A 20427-nucleotide genomic window follows, 5' to 3' on the forward strand; every position below is an offset into this window, starting at 1 on the left:
TGATGTACTCTGTATATAAATTAAATAAACAAGGCGAAAGTATACAGCCTTGCTATATTCCTTTTCCAATCTTAAACCAATCAGTTCTAACTGTTGCTTCTTGGCCCAAATATAAGTTCCTCAGGAGATAAGTAAGATGATCTGGTACTCCCATCTCTTTGAGTGCCACATTTTGTTGTGATTCACCCAGTCAAAGGTTTTAGTGCAGTGATAAAGCAGAAGTACATGTATTTCTGGAACTCCCTTGCTTTCTCCATAATCCAATAAATGTTGACAATCTGGTATGTAGTCTCTCTAGTCCCTCTGCCTCCTTGAAAACTAGCCTGCCTTTCTGGTAATCCTCGGTATTGCTGAAGCCTAGCTTACAGAATCTTAAGCATAATCTTGCTGGCATGTGAAATGAACACAGCTGTTCAGTACTTTGAATATTTCTTGCATTGCCTTTCTTTAGGATTTGGAAGTAAACTGATCTTTATGGCCACTGTTGTACTTTACAAATTTGCTGCCATATCGAGTGCAGCACTTTCACAGCATAATCTTTTAAGGTTTCAGCTCATCTGGAATCCTGTCACTTCCACTAGCCTTGTTGTTACTAAATGTTTCCCAGGGACCACTTGACTTCATTCTGTAGGATGTCTGACTCTAGATCCAGATGGTCAAATGGTACCAGATTGTAATAGATACTCTTTGAAGTGCAAAAGGCCTTGACTGAAGATTTTTTCAACAACTCTGGGGGTTGAATCAGTTTTGACTCTAATCTTTAAAGTGCAGTTTTCTTGGATACAAATATACTTCATTTGATCCTTACATTGAATGGCAGTATGAATGAATTATACTGTACTATCACAGAATTCCTATCAGCATAAATATAACAAAGGTCAGCTTGATACTTTGCTTTCAAGTTTGGGAACTTTGTGTTTTAACTTCATTTCACAATCTTGTATATTTCTAGCCAAAGTATGGTGTATAAAATATAAGGATAAATGTTTCATTAGTTAGACTTTAGATTGAATGACTTTAGATTAAATAGTTGTCTTACCAAAATAATAGCTCTTTCCTAGAATATTCTATCACTTACTGTGACGCTGAACGAGACCTCTCTCTGGGTCTAAGTTACCTTATCTTTAAAATGGAGATAATATTTTCCCTACTTGATTGTAGGGAGCTAAAATAATCTCTGGAGCTTCTTTCCAGACCCAGTGTCTTTGAATTATTTCCATATCATAAAATCATAAGATCATATGTTTAGAGTTGGAAGGGACTTTAGGAATCATTGATTCCAACTTCCTCTTTTTACACATTACACATTTTACACATTTTTACATATTTTTCACATTTTACACATTGATACATTACAAAACTGAGGCTTAAATGAAATGACTTGCTCATGGTCACACAGATAATAAATGTTAGAGGGGGGATTGCAATCTCATTTTTCCTATCTTCAAGTCTAATGTGCTGTCCATTGTATTGTATTGTAGCCTTGCTATTAGAGAGTAGTGACTGTTTTGAAACCCTTTAATTCCCATATCAAGAAGTGTTGCATCATCTTTTGTACTGTCATGTTATTATTCTAGTGGTATCAGTAAGGTGCTGTTTTTTATTTAATTAGAAAAACCTCAGTATTTCTACTTTACAATTTAAAAAAATTATTTTACCTTTTCCTCTTCATTTCTTTTGTCCATCATAGTTACTACTTTCAAAAATGCAACTAGAAATCAGCATTGGATTACTTGCTAAAATCACCATATTCCTTCTTTAAAAAGGTCAGAATTCTAATTTCTGGACCTAGTGACTTTGAAAACCATGAAATGAGGTGGTAGAAATGGAAAATATAATTAGATGAACTACATTTTCAAGTTTAAATGTCACATTAAATGTTACCTAATTTGATGCTGTCCTTAAAGTTCTCTTGTGGAATAATTGCATTTGTAATAGGCTTATATTTGTTTATGTATTTGTTGCGTGAGATATACCTCTGCCTCTCAGGTAAGTTTAAAACCCTTTCCATATTGTTGCCTGTGCTATCAGAGCTCATATTGTTCCTGTTTTAAATGTCCTGAAGTGCACCCAGGTTGGTGCGTGATGCAGTGCAGCTTTAAATAGGGCTTCTCAAGGAGTTGGCAATGAAGAACCCCATGCCTTTTTATCTATCCTTTGGGTATTGATATTCCTTTCAGCATCAAGAGAATGCATCTGAGGATATCCCCTCTAGGAGCTTTTCTCTAAAATTTTGTGTGCTGGGAGTTCACAGGACTTAGCTATCCAGCTTTTCAGATTTAATTTCTAAAAGAAACATTAACTTGATAAGTAAGGGGAATTTTTGCTATTCATGACTAAATGTCTCCATGCTGCTTTTGCATACAACTTTTCAGATATCCACTGTCTTCCAGTCTACTGCATTTAGTCAATTGCTTGATCAACAAGTATTTATTAAGTGCCTACTATGCGTGGCACTCTGGGAATGCAAGAACAAAAGTAACACTTTTCTTCCCCTTGAGGAGCTTATAGCCTATTAGGAGACATATTTGCATATATTGGTATATGCAAAATAGATACAAGATGATTGTGTTCATTCTTTGCTGCTGAAGACCATGCCATCAGAGAAATGATGACATGACTTGCACTTGGCTGTGTTTTAAGTGAGGGAGGGCTGTGCAAGGTCATCTGACTCAGGAAAGTACTAGCAAGTGGGTAGATTAGGTTCATGTTGAAAGTGGCATTTGAACTCTGAAGGAAGTAAGGTATTTCAAGAGATGTGGTAGGAAGTACATTCCAGGCATGATGGGGCATGGCAGTACAACACCACAGAAGTAGGAAAAAAGAGTACTGTTTATGAGAAACAGTAAAAAAGCTAAACTAACTGGATTGTATAGTGCATGACGCATGCTGTGAGACTGAAGAACAGTTTCTAAGTGTCGTTTTTTTTTTTTTTCAACCTTTACAACATCTCTAGAATTTACTTCTTCCCTATTCATACAGCTGCCACCTTGGTTCAGGCCTTTATAACCTATCCCCTAGTTTATTGCAACAGCCCCTAAGTGGATTCCCTGAGGGTTCTGTCTACTCCTGTTTATCCAGCATATTGCTACCAATTTAATTTTTCTTAAGCCCACATCTAACTATGTAATTTGCCTAGTCACTCAACTCTACTGGCCCCCTGTTTGCCTCTGAGATAAAATATGTACTCCTCTTTTTAATACTCCTTTTTAAAGGCCTACACAAGTTGTTCCCAACTTAGTTTTTCAGTCTTATTGGACTTTGCTCAGTTGCTCTTGCTCGCCAACATCTAGTCAAACTGACTTTTTTTTCCCTCACTGATACTCCATCTCCTATCTCTGTATTTTTTGAAAGGCTGTTCTACATTCCTAGAATGCCTTCCTTCCTCACCTTTGCCTCATAGAATGAGTCCCTTTCTTCCTTTTAAGGTACAAGCTGGTACTATCATCTGCATCAAACCTTTCCTGTTTCCTCCATCTGCTACTACCCTCCCTCTCTAACTACTTATACTGTGTACGTGTGTATAATGTATACTTGTTGTCTACTTTCATTAGAATGTAAACTCATCATGAAGAGGGATTATTTCATTTTTTGTACTTAGATCTCCAGTGCCCAGCATGTGTAGGTACTTAATAAATGCTTGTTGATTGTGGCCAGGGTGTGAAAGGTTTTAAATGCCTCACAGCGGGATTTCTTTTTCATTCAGTAGAAATATTTTTTTCCCTGAAAAGTTGGTTAAGAAGTACTTTTTGGGGGTTAATTTTCTCTATCTGTCCATGCAGCAGATATTTTTTGAATACTTGTCTGTAAGAGCAATGTGGGAAAGGTGATAAAAAGATAAATAAAATATGGCCTTTTAAGGAGATTACAATCTAAAGGAAGATATAAACTTATGAGAAACTACAATTCTAGGCAGAATGTAAGAATTACATGTAGAAGTATAGAATATCTGAGATGAAGGAGACACCATTGGTCTGTAGTCCAAGCTAGGTCTGAGCAATGATCTGTGTGACAACCTAGAAGTTGTCATCTTTCCCTCACTAAAAAGCTTCCAAGTGATGAAAAACTCACACTCTCCCAAGACAGCCCATATCTTTTCTGGAGAGCCCTTGTAAATAATGGAGATTTTCTTAATACCCCCCAAATCTTTCTCTACAAAATGTCTGTATTGCGGTGAAGCAAATATAGCATGTCCAGTTTTTCTTCCATATGACTATCCTTCAAATACTTGAGAGCAGTGATCATGCTACCCCCTGTTATATTCTTAACGATAAGTATCTCAAGTCCCTTCAGCTAATATTCCTCCAATGGCATGGATTCAGGTTTTCCATTGCAGAAGTGGTTTTACCCAGGTGGAGTACAGTGGGACTGACATCAGCTGCACCCTCTTTTCTGGAATGATAGTCTCTTTATCTTGGACTGTAATGTTGCTCACAGTGGCTTTCTTTTCATCAGGCTTCCAATACTATTCCTCATGGTAGATGACTTCATTTGCTTTTACTGAGAAAACTGAGGCCACCTCTCATAAGCTTCTGTATCTTAAAACCTCTCTATATTTTTGCCCATATCTTGCTTCCTTTATGACTCTTCCCTTTACTAGGTTTGACTCTTATTGCTTGAGTCTTTGTGCCTTAAAGTCTTTTCTGTAAACTTGTTCTATCATTCGTATTCTTTCCCTGACTGTTGACGTCTACCTCTGCCTACATATATTATACTCAGGTCTTCCTTAGCATTAAAAAGGGGTAACACTGACTTTCATTTGTCCCTGATAACCCCTCAAACTATCATATCTCTTCTGCCTTTTACTACTAAACTCATTTACCCTTATTACCTCAACTTCCTCACTATACACTTACTCCTCTGTCCTTAGGAATCCAGTCTTCTTATCTTGGGTCTTAATTCCCTGTTAGCCATCTTTTTTACATTTATTACTCTCTGGGTATTATTCTTCATGACAGAGAAAATCTTTTGTTTGTACTGTTGTGTATACTTGTACTCTTTCATTAGATGGTAAATTCTTTGAAAGTAGGGCCAGTGTCATCTATTTTTATATCCTCTGCACTTGACAGCTTAGAATAGTGCTTTGTATAGAGTACATTCTCACTGTTTGTTAAATTGAATTACAGCTACAGAGCTGAATAATTGTATTTTCTCTTTGTCCTTGATTAACATCTCCCTCAGTTCCAGGTAATTATCTTCTCCTGTGATCTTTCTCTTGAACCTAATCTAGCTTCAGAAGGAATTTTTTGATTGTTCTTTTCATTTTTTGTAAGCTTCAGCTTTGGTCATTTTTCCAGAAGCATGTCATTCTTTTATATTCATTTTATACCTTCTTTGGCTTACCTCCTTTTGGCAAGCATTTTTTTTATAACCAATTTATTTATTTTTAGTTTTCAGCATTTTGAGTTTTGAATTTTCTCCTCCACCTTCACCTCCCCTCTCCCCAAGATGACGTGCAGTCAGATATAGGCTCTACTTATACATTCATTAAACATTTTCACATTAGTCATGATGTAAAGAAAGAATTATAACTAATGAGAGGAACCATGAGAAAGAAGTTGGTACACATTTTTTAAAAACCTGAGGTGCTTGATGGATTCTCTCTGTCAGTACTTTTTTGCGTTATGAAGCTCCCCTTTTTCCTTTGTCCGAATCTTTTCCATTCACGTCATAAGGATATCATTCTAGAAAGGCTCCCATTCCCTTTGAGCTGTTATTCCCCAAGGATCATTTGAGGACCTGTACTTTCTCTGAACTCTTGACATTTGCTTTCCCAAAAGATAAGGTAACTTGTCCTACTATTTCTGCCTCTCCCTATTTTATCCACTATAAGTTATTACAAAGGTGAACTTTTTTCTTCCCAAGGTTTTTGTTATTTCTGTTTTGGCAGCCAGTTCCTTATTGGTCAAAATTGGGTCCAAATTAGCAGTTTCTGTCATCACTTATTCTACCTTTTGAAGTATAAAAGTATTTAGATTAACTTTGATGTTTTGATCTGGTATGTGAGTTAGGTATGTATATTCAGATACTACACAATATTCTTATCTTGGAGATGTAGATCCTGCTTATATTCTAAATCTTTGGATTTCTTAATATCTTTGTTGGTAATCATGTCAGCCAATAATCACACTCATAAATTTTACTCTGGAGTAATAAAAGTGGACTATCATATTCTTTGTCTCATATTTACTATTACTCATTAGAAATATAAGAATGTTATGTCAATATGTATCACTACTGTTATTTTATTGGTAATAAATATTTATTGAACATTAGCTAAGCATTGTGTGGAATATAACGGTAGATAAAGTCCTTACTCAGTGAACCAGCAAGTCATAAAAATGTAAGAATGTGAATGATTTCATGAGTGTTGGATACTTAGCATATGATTTCATTAACCTTGCATAAGCCATTAACTATAATTCTACTACTGTTAATGATAAGTTTCCCCAGGCTTGAAGAGGATGAGAACAGTAATGAGTCTATAGCATATGAGGGTCAGTGGGTAAAGATCATAATATTAATAGGAAAATAGATTAATAAAAGTGGTAGAGAAAGAGACTAACTCCTGGAGGAGATGGGTCAATCAGAGGAGGGACCAATTGGAGAGAAAGGAAAATAACCCAAGATATTATTTTCAAAGGAAATCAATGACTTTCACTGCTAAGATGATATTTGTGAGGGGCTGATTCATAGCTTGCTTGAACCTCATAGGTTCTTTTCCTTGGTGGGGTCATCACAAGTCCAGGGTCTAATCCTCAGCTTTGCAGATTTCCGAAAAGATTTACCAAGGTGAGCAGACTCTGAGAAACCAATTCACATAAGTCAAACTCACAGGAGGCTGATTTATAAATTAAAATGTCATTAATTTGTATTATATCCATTTGTGCACATTTTGATTCTTCTGCTGCTACTGCTACTATTAATTCACATTTATGTAATGCTTGGAGGTTTATAAAGTCCTTTCATACAACAATATACATACAACATACAACAACCCTGTGAGTGTGATACAAGGCTAGAAAGGTAGTTAGGTGGTGCAAGAAAGAGAGCATTGAGCCTCAAGTCAAGAGGAACTGAGTTCCAATGTGGCTTCAAACATTTACTAGCTTTGAGACCCTGGAAAAGTGATTTAACCTCTGTTTATTTCAGTTTCCTCATCTGTAAAGTAAGGATTTTAATAGCCTACCTTGCAGAGTTGTTGTAAAGATAAATTAGGTAATAATTATAAAGCACTTAACACTGTGCTTGGCTCAAGGTAAGCACTGTATAGATATTATTATTATGATGATGATGATGATGATGATGATGATGAAACTGACCCATATGATTTGCTGAAGGCTATAATGGGCTTTTAGTATATTTATAAGCGAAGACTTGAGCTTGGATCTTCTCACTCCAGAATCAGTGTTCTTTCTCTTTAACACCCTGCTTCTTCTACTGCTGTATCAGAGTAGAAACATTATTTCCACATACCTTTTCTCTTTCTCTTCATTATCTTAGCCATCTCCAAGGCCCAGCTCATCCCTCTTACCTCTGTGATAAATGATAAACACTTTGATAAATGATAAACACTTTCTCCCAATTCACATCCCTTATATTCTATACTTGTAATAATACCCTGTGAAATATCTGACATTACTTTATATTGTAATATAATTTCCATATGAGAAAGTATGGTATAGAAGAAATTCAAAACCATTTGAAATAATTATCATTTGAAGGAATAGGTACTTTAACCTGGACCAGATGAGTCTTGAGGGTTGGGTGGGTGAAGTTAAGAGCACGGTAGCTGTCTTCAGTTATTTGAGGAGCTGCCATGTTGAAAAGGAATTACTTATTTTACCTTGTAGCAGAAGGTAGAGCTGCAGACAATGGATAAATACTATAAAAAGATATTTGCTATGAGGAAACACTTTCAAACAATTAGAAGTAACTACAAATGGAATTCAAATAAAGTAAGGAATTTACTTACTGTCTTTGGAGGTCTTCAAGCAGAGGCTGTGACCATTTGTTGAAGATGGAGAGTGGGGCAGTTCCTAATATACCAGATAAACTCTGAGATTACTATTTACTCCATTATTGTATGACCTTTCTAGTAAAATGAATGTATGAAGAGAGAGACAGAAACAGAGAACTGAATAATATTGACTCATTCTTTTTAGCCATCTTTATTTTATACTTACTTGGACTTTTAGCTATTGTCCTTTTTACATTTATCATTAACATTACATTTTCAAAGATTATGGTTTTTTTTCTGTTCTTTATATTAAGATTTATATCTCTCAAGTAGAATTTGGGAGATCATTGAGTTCTTTAAAATTTGGGAAGCATCCCAGTCTCATTAACAACACACTTAAATTCATGGATTATTAGAACTTGAAAGGCATCTATTACAGTGCCTTCATTTTGCAGATGATAAAATTAAGGTCCTAAGATGTAAAATCCAAGGACATAGATTTAATTATTTGCAAAGATCAGATTAATTTATCAGTAAACATTTTTAAGTGCCTACTGTGTGCCAGCCCTGACTCAATACTAGCTCTCCTCTCTCACATTATCTGCAGAAGTGATCTACTTCTTTAGATGGCACATTTCTTTCATTTTTTTGTTATTGTGGTAGTCGCGTCTTCTTGATTCAATTTTATGAGGTGAGATTTATTGATTTTCCTAATTTTGCGGGGTAGACCCTATCTGAAACCTACAGACCCCTTGAATTACTGTTCCTTTATGAATTGTCATTGGTAATTCATTTCAAAGATGTGAGTTCTTCTATTACTTTTATGACATTTTATGATAAAGAGCTTCTCAAGAATACTCTTGAGACAGATTTATGATAGAAGCCATTTTTACTGCTACTTCAGTATTTCATCAACCTATGACTTTTGTCATTGTGGGTGTTTCATATTCCAACAACTTCTATCTCAAAGCAGATGATATGGAGAGTTACTGTTTTAGACACATTTATCCTATTGTATCTAACCAGGTGATGAGCTTCTCCAAACTGAGCTAGTCCTTAGACAACAGCCACAGGAGGTCTATGTGCGAAGCCTTTCTAGCTTGGTAGGACCTACTAGAGTTTGTGCTCAGTTATCTTAGACTTTGAGAAACTAGGGTTAGTCACCTCCTTGGCACAGTGAATTATGTCAGAATAGAATACTGAGGGAGGAAGTTTTGAAATTAATTTTTAATATTTACTTTAATAGTTTGTTGGAAGGGTTAAAATGTTTTAATAGCAGTTGGGTTTGTGGTCCTGCAGAGTTTAAGTGGCCTGTAGTCCATGAAACATACTCCTTATTAATAAAATAAAAACAATTAGATAATAGAACTTTCAAAATTGAAATTTAGGTAGGATTATTATCTAAAGCTTATACCTTTGTTATTATTTTTACTTTATTTGAGAAGATAAAAAATGCTTAGATGAGATGCAAATGATTACTCTCATTTTGTTCTCTGAGAAACAACATTTTCCATAATTTTGTTTGTAAAACATGTGAAGTAAGAATTAGTGAGATTGTATTCATTTTCCTATAATGTTAGTTTATAAGTGACCAATCCTCTAATGACTGAATATGTGTACTACCTAGGAATTCACTCAACTCTAAGAGAAGAAGTAAGGTAATAATTGGGAAGAAAAGTAGCTTTCAAAAAGATGCCCTTTCCAAACTCCTAACCTAGAATCCATTTTCTCTTAGAACAGACTTTTTACTCTTAACAAAGTCAACAGGTAAAGAAATTGAGAATGAGTAGCGAAAAAGGGCATAGAACTTCAGGCGTTGAACTGGGAGTAAGAAATCTGAGTTTAATTCAACTCTTCCATTTAATCCCAGTCTAACCTTGGGCAAGTCAGACTCTCTGGGCCTAAATTAACTCATGGCCTACAATAAAGGAATTGAACTATATAACCTCTAAGGGTCTTTTTGAACTTAAAAATCTATAGACCTGTAATGTTTTCTCATCCATAAAATGGAAGTAAAAATATTTCTCTCTACCTTATAGAGTTTATTGTAAGCTTCATATGTGAACATGTTATATGAAGCATTGTAAATTTTCATGAGCTACATATGTGTTAGATATTATTGCTCATAACTTTAACTCTTGCCAGTATAACCAAATTTTTGCCCTGGGGAAGAAAAATGCTTATTTTTGTTTATACATTTAAATTTTAATGCCAAAAAAGGTTTAATTAAATTAAAGGAAATCACAAGAAGGCAGATTTTTTTTTTGAGATCTTAGATATCACCTTACTCATCTGAGAAATGATATTGGAATCCAAAATGACTTTTATAAGGTCATATTAGTGTCAGAGATAGAACTGCACTTCAGGTGTCCTTTGAGACTGAATGATCATTTGTCAGTATGTTGTAGAGAAAGTTTCTGCTTTGAATTGGTCTTGGGGCAGGGTTATCTGTGAGATCGCTTACAAGTCTTTGGTTCTGTGTCTCCATTGCCGGACATTTCATATCTGCTTTGTAGGCCATATACTCACCCTCAAGTTGAACTTTTACTCCTTTGTACCTTTTATGTATATTTGACTCTAAGCAGAACATTGCCTAAAGTAATGGTTCATTATATTTTGAAGCATTTTTTGAAGCATATTTTGAAGCAAAGAAAGGGGGAAATATAGTAAGGGGTGCAGTGCAGCCTTTAAATAGTGATGACAAATTATAGTATTAACTTTTTATCCCCAGTGTGCTTTTTGGTTTGTTTTTTTCATTCTAAACTCAACAAACATCAAATAAAGTAAACATTTCCACACACTGACGTGCGCCCGCGCGCTCACACACGCGCACACACACACACAGTGATCTTTATTATGTAGAGCTTGCTTTTCTATTTAAGTGCCTTTCCATTCCTTCATGGTGGTGATGGTAGAGAAGTAGAACCTAACCTTTGTAACAAACATGCATAGTTGAGCAAAACAAATTCCCACATTGGCAATGTCCTAAATGTGCATCTCATTTGTTTATTCTTTCCATTAATTCTCTATCAGGAGTAGTATATGGGTATATATAGCATATATAACATACTTTGTCTTCAGTACTCTCAAATTGTGGGTAGTCATATTGATCAGAGTTTTTAAGACTATGAAAGTTGTCTTTTTTACAGCATTGATTCTTGTATAAATTTGTCTCCTAGTTCAGCTCACTTCACTCTGTATCAGTTCATAAAAGTTTTTCCAGGTTTCCATAGGACCTCTTTAATCCATTGCTGTGAATATTCAAGAATTAATGCTATTTCTTTCAGTAATTCACAATTAACTAACTTGTGGATTTATTGTGTTTCGTTCCTCCTCATTTTGTATATTAGCATCTGTACCACATAATGAGAACTTGGGAATAATTGTTTAACTACTATCCCCTCAAGTTGTATTATTTGGGGACTTTCTTCCTTTTCACTGCCAAGGAAGGATATACTAATTCAGTTATAATCTCCCTATTTCTACTTTTTTTCTCCTCAGTCATTTCTTAGTCCTTGATTGTCTGATTATAACTATCATTCTAATGAACCTGTTCTCTCCAAGGTTACTTGATACAGATTTCTTACTTAACTAAATCCAGTAGCTTTCATTCCTTATCCTTCTTAGCAATGTTTTGTGGTTTTTTCGGGTGGTTTTTTTTTTTTGATCTTCCGCCCAATTTTTTTTCCTTCTTTTTGAATACTCCTTAGTCTTCTTTGCTGTTTGATCGTTTATTGTAGCCCCCAATCATAGGTATCCCTAATGAAAAGAACCGGTAGTAGCTCATTTCCTGAGGGCCAATAGGCCCTTTAGCACTATATCAAAATTTTCTAAAATGGTACTAAAGTAGCCTTGTATAGAAATGGTCTTGGAATCTAAGGACTTGAGTTTGAATCCTAGTTACCATCAGTGGTGCCTTTTACAGGCTAGTCTCCCTTTATAGGTCTCAATTTCCTCATCTCTAAAATGCAGGGATTAGATGGTCTTTAAGGACCCTATAAATCAAGCAGGTAATCCATAAGTATTTATTAAGCATCTAAAGCCGTAAGAGATACACATATAACATTCTGCGCATGGCCATCTTTATCTCTAAATCCTCCCCTCCTACAATCTTCCCTTTTTGTGGGGAGGGCATTGTCATCCTCATATTCACCCAGGTTGGTATTTACCCACGTTCATCACTGAAGAATCATCCTTAATTCTTTCCTCTGACACAATGCTTCCCCCAGCCCCATCTTCCTCTTCTGTGAAACTTCACCAGAAGTCCTCAGTTAATACTCCTTCCCCAAATTACCATACGTTTATTTACATGTATAAAAATTACCTCTCCCTAGAAGAGTTAAAACTCCTTGAGTTTTTTCTACCTTGAGTAGAAAGAGATTGCTTCTTTTTAGTCTTTATATCTCCAGTGCTTAGAACAATATCTTGCACATAATAGGCACTTAAATATTTATTAACTTCGTGAACAAGATGCTAACTTTGAACAGCTTTATCAGCCCTTTGATAGCAGGCACGATGGTTTATAGGGTTTTCTTCCTGTCTTTCAGTTCACCCAGCATTGTTAATTGCTCTCAGTAAATATTTGACTGATTTGTTGGTTAAGAGGTAATAAAAACAGTCAACATTGCTTCTCCTGAGTGAAGTTTAACCTCATTGGGAAGAAGGGTAAAATGACCTCTAGGAATAAAATTGATTCCTAAGTGTGAAAACCTATAGCACCAGAGGTATTGTTATATATCTCTGATCTCTAATTATCTTAAAATTAGAGAAGCTAGAGATATGTTACCTTAACCCCAAGACTTCATTCTGTTTTTCTCTTAGAAATTTTATGCCAGGGAATTTTTCTAACTCTTAGAATCTAAGAAAATTTACCAGCACTTGAATACAATAGCAAATCAGTAAACTTCACTAGAATTGTAAAGTAGCCAAGGGAGCTAATTAGCAAGTGAATACAATTAAAATAGATTGCATAAAGTCTAGAAAAAACTGTTACTCCGTCTCAAACCAAATAAAAGTTTTAAAAGAATGTAGACAGTATATTCCCAGATTTCATAGGAATTTTGTTCATTTTTAACAAAAAATGTTGAATCTTTGAAAAACATTAAATATGCTATTATAAAAAAGGAACAGAGGAAATGTTTATTTTTTTCCGCATTATTGATACATGTGAGCATGTCCAAAGGAGAGCAGTGAGGAAGGGGAAGGGACTTGTCAACTATGTTACATCAGGATTTGTTAAAGGGTCTGGGGATGTTTGACCTGGAAAATAGAAGGTTTAGGAAGAATGTGATGACTGTCTTCAGTCTTAAGGACTTAAAGGACTGCCATACAGAAAAAAGAACTCTCCTTGGCTTGGCTTTGGAGTACATATTTAAGAATAATGGCTAGAATTTGCAGAGGCAGATTTCAGCTCAGGATGTGAAAAAAAAAAAAAAAAGCTTCCTAACCAAGGCATCTAAAAGAAGAATCGGTGCCCCATCCCTGGCAAAGTATGTAAACAGACTCTGGATGACTCTGGATAACCCTCAGGGATGTCATAGGGAAGGTTCATGTTCAGGTGTGTGTTTGATTAGATGGCCTCTGAGGTCTCTTCCAACTCTTGTTACAGCCATAAAATTCAGACAGTGTCTAATAAGACATTTTATGTGATCTTGTGATATATTTAGATTTATTTTCTTTGATTCCTTTGGGATACCTCAGAGTTATTTTAATTTGCATTTCTCTAGTCAATAGTGAATATAGTTATATGACTATATTAGATATGTGGCTTGGATTGTTTCTTCTGAAAATTGCCTGTTTATATCCTTTGACCTTTTATAAATTGGGAAAGGACTCAAGGTCTTATAAATTTGACTCATTTTTCTATATATTGGAAATTGGAGACTTTATCAGAGAAACTTGTAAACATTTTTTCCTGGTTTTCTGCTTTTTTTCCAATCTTCACTCCATGTATTTTGTTTCTGCAAACCTTTTTTATTTAAATTAATCAAAATTACTAATTTTATATCTTGTGATCCTCTCTGTTTCTTATTTTTAGTCACACATTCTTATCCTTAGATCTGAAAGGTAAATTTTTCCATACTCCCCAAATTTGCTTATATCACTATTTATGTCTAAATCATGTACCCATTTTGACCTTGTCTTGGTGCATGATATGAGATATTAGTCTGTTCCAAACTGCTTTCCATTTTTCTCAGCAATTTTTTTTGAAGATTAGTTTATTTATTTTTAGTTTTCAATGTTGGTTCTGCACTCCAAAATTGATTTGATGTGTTATTTTAAAGTTGTTGAGAGCAGAATGTTGGGAAAGTTCAGCTGAGTTGCTGCCTAGAATCCACCATCTTGACAGAACTCTTGGATTGTTTTTTATGAGAGCAAATGTAAGATATTGCCTTAGGTCTAATTTCTGCCTTACTGCTTTCCAATTTCCCTGAAGTTCTTTTCCCAAGTAATCTATGTTTTAGGTTTATCAAACAATAACCAAGTTACTGAATTCAGTTGCTTCTGACCTCCTCTTTCCTTGATGTACTCTTTCTATTTTTTTAACCAATACCAACCAATTTTTATTATTAATACTACATAGTATAATTTGAGGTGCAGAAGTGCTATTTGCCTTTCATTCCTATTTTTAATTCTTCTCGGTAGAGTCTTTGAAATTCTAAAACTTGTATAGCTCTAATTGAAATTTGTTATATTTTGGCTCTCTAGTCAACCATCAAATATGCAAAAAGTTGTAATTTTGTCATCTATTTGCCTGTGTTCATGCCTTAATTTCTCTTGTTATATTGCTGTCATTGGTATTTCTAGAACTGTGTCAAATACTAATAGGGAAATGAAGCTCATGATGTTTCCCCCATTTTAAATAATGCTACTTTTTGGCCTTAGATATATGCTTTTTAATATCAAAAATAGTCCCTCTCTGATTTTACTTTTTAGTGTTGGCTTTTTTTTTTTTTAGCATAAATGTGTGCCATTTATATTTTTTTCTTCTGCATTTCTTTATATTATAATGTGGTTTCAGACATTTTTGTTCTTAATAAGATTTACTATCTTAATTGTTTTCCTCATTGAAGTCTTCCTGTGTCCCTCTAAAAATCCAAATTTATTATAAGAAATATTTCTTTAGCTATATTTCAGAAATCTTTTTGCTGGAATTTTATTTGTTTTTTTCCATCAGTGTTCACTAGCGACATTGGTCTGCTGCTCTCATTCTTGTATTTTCCTTCCTTAGTTATAGTCCATCTTTGTCCCAATAACAGTTTGGTAGTGTTTTCTTTCTCATTTTTAAAAATATATATTCTGTAGAGTACTTATTAATTGCTCTTTTTATTTTTTATAAAATTCACGTTTAGATTGATTTTCCTTCCAAATCTTTCCCAAGAACCACACTTTGCTTGGTTGAACAATTCTATAGTTTTTTTTGTTATCCAAATGTCTTCTTTAATTCCTACTTTGAGTGTATGTGTTAATTTTTGTTGTTTTTTAATTGCATATTCTTATTCATCACTTTATACTTATAGGATATGTTTTCATAATTTTTTTCTCAGAGTGCTACATTAGTGACATCTCAGAAATTTTATAATGATATTATTCACATAATTATGTTTCTGTGACTTGGTCTTCAACCCACTTATGATCAAGGATATCATTCTTAAGTCTCCACAATTTGAGAGTACCGAAGAAAAAGTATGTTATATATGCTATATCTATCCATATATTACTCCTGATAGAGAATTAATGGAAAGAATAAACAAATGAGATGTACATTTAGGACATGGCCAATGTGGGAATTTGTTTTGCTCAACTATGCATGTTTGTTACAAAGGTTAGGTTCTACTTCTCTACCATCACCACAATGAAGGAGTGGAAAGGCACAGGAATAGGATCCCTTCCTTCCTCAAAAGAAAGAGAGGAGAGGAGAGAAGAGGAGGGGACGGGCAGGGAGGGGAGAGGAGAGGAGGAGAGGAAGAGAGGAGAGGAATAAGGCTGGAAGGAACCAAAGATAAGTAGGAAGTGTTGAAAATTAATTGTCAAATTTACTACATACTTAAATAGAAGAGCAAGTTCTACATCATAAAGATCACTCTGTGTGTGTGTGTGTGTGTGTGTGTGTGTGTATCATATCAATATATCATATCAATCTGTACCTTTTGGTGGATCTCTTTCATGATTGCCTTTCCATTCACCTGTCCATTCACTCCTTAAATCTTCTTGATTATGCTGATGTACTCTGCTTGCACTTGGCTATATGCAAACTAGAACCAATTGGCCAAATTTGGCCTTTTGCTTGTTTTTGTATAAACCCCCAAACTGAGAATGGTTTTTGCATTTTAAAATAAAATTTATATTTAAAAATATTAAAAAATCATTCTTAGCTCCTGGACTGTACAAAACATGCAGTAGATTAGATTTGGTCCCTCATAGTTTGCTGACCTCTGTTCTGTGAAGTAACCAGTCAGTGGATTCTTTTTATTTATAATTTGTCCTCTTATTCTAATATGTATGGGAAGTTTTCTTTCGTGATTTCTAGAATTGTGCTATTCAGGCTTTTTTTTTTCTAATCATAATTTTAAGGTAGCTCAGTGATTCTTAAATGATCAGTTTTTCCAGCTCATTTTTTTTCTATATGACATGCCTTACATTATATTTATTCTTTTTTCAGTCCTTTGCCTTTGTTTTAATATTTCTTGTTTCTTAGAGTCATTAACCTCTGTTTGGTCCATTCTAATTTTTAGGATGACTATTGCTTGGATAAAGTTTTCTATCTTTTGTCATAAGATGTTAATTCTCCCCAAATTGCTTCTTCATTGTTCTCATTTCCTTTCCACTTCTTTGCTCAAGCGCTTTCATTTCATTTATATCACTTTGTTTTTAAAGAAATATGTATATAGTCTTTAATGTTCCCATTCTGAAAATGCCTTAAGTCATTCAGCTCTAACATCTCCACAACTTGGTTCAGTTCAATATTTTTTTTTGTTTTATCTGTCTCATTTGTCCTACTTTGAAAGAGGAACCTAACATCCTATAATTATAGGATTGCTGTCTTTTCACAATTCTGTTTTTTTTCTTTGTGAATTTACATGTACGGCATTAGATAGATAGATAGATAGATAGATAGATAGATAGATAGATAGATAGATAGATAGATAGATAGATAGATTAACTGAGTTAGAATTGATACTGGCCATCTTTCTCTCAGAGAGCACTCTTTTAAACTACTTCTTCTATGTTAACTGCTCATTGATAATGTTGCAGCCTATTCATTTTTATTCAAGCATCTCTCCATTCACCCTTCCATGACTTACAACTCAAATTCTTAGTAGGTTGCAGCATTACATAACTTGATGCCATGCATAGCTTCACTGGAAGAATATTAATGTTTAAAAGATGTGCCTTTGTATGAGGGAGAAGCTCGATGTTATAGTCACACACACACACCCATACACAGACACATATTTTTTTCAATGATTAAGATTTTATTGGTCTTTTAAGAAAGGAATCCATTTTTTAAAAAACTGTATAATTTTCAAAATGGGCCTTCTAGTGTATGATTGACATTCTGTTGTGTCCTTTTTCTTTTTTCTTCCCACACCAAATTTTACATCCCCTCCCCTCCTCACTGGAGGGAAAACAAAAACTCTTGCAAAAGAAATATGTGTAGTCAAAGCAGAACAAAACTCCACACTAGCCATGTCCAGAAATACATACATACATACATATATATGTGTATGTATATATGTATGTGTGATCCTGTATTTTGACTTCATTACCTCTCTATAAGGTAAAATAGGTACCATGCTTCTTCATTGATTCCATGTAGTTCTCATTCATGTCATTTTTCAGAGTTCTTAAATCTTTTTAAAAATTTCAGTTGATAAAATTTTTATTTTGAAGCTAATAGAATCAACAAACACTAATAGTGTAATATACAAATAAAAACAGAAGAGATCATATGTGAAACTACCACAATACTGTATAACATGTCTTTGTCCCATTCTGAGCTGCTATGTATATTGCAGTGTTTCATTGATGATAATTTTGTTCGTTTCTTCTCTTTTTGGAGACCATTTACCAATCTCCATCTCCTACAAGCCCTCACTATTTTTTCTTCTATTAATTTGCCCCTCCTACCATCCTCCTCCTACAATTGAAGAGGGAAGAGCAATAAAAAATAAAAACCTCAGTATGTATATTCATAGATTGGCGAAAACAAATTCCTGTATTGTCCATGTCCAGAAATGTGTGTTTCTGCATTTTAGGTTCATCACCTCTCTGATTAGGAGAGAGTGGTATGTTTCAACATCATTCTTTTATGCTCGTTTATCATTGCATTGACCAGAGTTCTAAAGCCTTTCAGTATTTTTAATAGTTATTTTATGAAATGATTGCCTAGTTCTATTTGTTTTGGATATATATATAAGTTCATTGGTCTTTCCATTCTTCTCTGAAACTTCATATCATCATTCTTTATGGCACAATAATATCCCATGACTAAATTTTTTACTACAACAAAAGGCTATTATGTAGTTGTACAAATAGATCGTTTTCCTCTTTGTTTGGAATATGGATCAGTAGTGGAAAATGCTGTAGTGGGTCAAAGAGTAATTTTGGGGGCACTGTTTAGTAACTTTTGGGGCACAGTTTCAAATTGCTTTCCAGTTACTGAACCAATTTATAGCTGCACCAACAGTACACTGCTGCTTTAACACAACTACTCCAACATTTGTCCTTTTCCTCTTGTCATCTTTGTTATTCTGATATATGTGAGATGGAATCTCAGAGTTGCTTTAATTTTCATTTCTCTAATTATTAGTGCTTTAGAACATCTTTCATAGATTGTAGATAACTTGGATTTTTTTTCCCTTGAAATCTACCAGTTCATATCCTTTGACATTCTTGTCTTTCAAAGTTCCAGTCCACTGTTTAAATTTTTCTCCTGATTCTACTTATTTTACCCTTCATCAGATCATACAAGTCTTTCCAAGTTTCTTTGAAACTGTCCCTTTTATCACTTCCTACAACATAATTATGTTATCATTTTCTCTAAACATAACACTTTTCTGCGTTCTTATAAAAAATCTAGAAAGCTGTTTCTCTCTCACTTGAATAATCTACCTTGTTCTGCTGTCATTGGGCTGTTTATTCTTCAGAAAGCTATGTTTAGGAACTTTAAGCTACTTCAAATGGAAGATTCCAACTACTCCTCGCTCTCAATTCCAAGTCTTTTAACATGTTCCTACAGTTAAATTGTGTGCTATGATATTTTAGCAACACCCATAAACTTGACAACGTTGCTGCCAGAGTAGATTTCCATTTTCCTTGACTGCCTTGACATTTGGCAAGAATAGTTTATTCAGAGTATGCAGCTAGGAAAAAATTTGATAAGAACAACTGAAGTGGAGTAAGTAGTAATCTATTCTTGTCAATTTTTCTTGAAGGATTTTTGTTTCCTTGTTTCTCATTTTGTATTATCTCAAGAAAGCCAAACTACAATAAAAGAGTTTTATTTAAAATAATCATAATACTTAGAGTAATTAAATTAATGTCAATTACAAGTTTATAACTTCATGTACTTTGGGGTACCAAATACAACTAATCATTTATCAATTTTTTACAAAAGTATATTTATTGATAAATCTCCAAAGAATTTATTCTGAGTCTTTAACTAAATGAAAATAAGCTTATATTTCTAAATAGCTTCTGAATATCAAAGGAACTTTTCCACTATGGGTATTTATAGATACCCCTTAGATTCCAGAGTAAAGAAAGAACACATATGCCATTGTTTTACACTTGTGCCAGTTCCTCTCAAACATAATGAAAAGTGAAGATTTTTTTCAAAATTAAGATTCAAAACTCATAAAGAAAAATAAAGATGCTTTCCTGAAATATATGCTAAATTTAAAAAATAACATGAATTGGTATTAAAATAATAAAATGTTTAATAGCTATAAACTATAGAAGGTCTGAATTCTGGAGATTGGGAACATCATGGCAACAGAAGCCACAACATAGTAGCAAAAAAAATTTTGAAGCAAGAGAAAAGCTAGATGTGGTTGAGTTTGTGCTACTGTCAGCAAGGGGAAACCCCAGTAACATCCCTGTGGAGGAGCTGACTATATGATGCACTTCCAGCATCACATGTTCGATCTGAGAACCCTCACTTAGCTAAGCCAGAGCACTACTTGTTATATGAATGGGATTAAGTTCCTTAGGAACCAACTCCATAAAGGGATCTTACACAATAAATGTCACCTAGTGGATTTGGATGTTGTATAAAAAATTTTTCTTTAATTGTGGAGTGATATAATAAATATTATACAATGAAATTCTCTTGGCTGTCTTTTGAGACTCAGATCTTTTGTTCATTCTTTTTTTACTTAAATAAATTCTTTAGAGAATTCCCTCTCTACTCAGAATAAGGAGTCATAAGAGGACATCTGCTCCAATACCTCTTGGATCAGAGA

General features: G+C 34.2%; 1 protein-coding gene across 5 annotated transcripts in view; it reads left to right on the top strand.

The window, feature by feature from the left end:
* MANEA (mannosidase endo-alpha) overlaps nt 1-20427 on the top strand; it is a 71285-nt gene that overhangs the window by 20892 nt on the left and 29966 nt on the right. The gene's annotated exons all lie outside the window — the stretch shown is intronic.

This window comes from Notamacropus eugenii, chromosome 2, assembly GCF_028372415.1.
Source record: "Notamacropus eugenii isolate mMacEug1 chromosome 2, mMacEug1.pri_v2, whole genome shotgun sequence".
Classification (NCBI taxonomy): Eukaryota; Metazoa; Chordata; class Mammalia; order Diprotodontia; family Macropodidae; genus Notamacropus; species Notamacropus eugenii.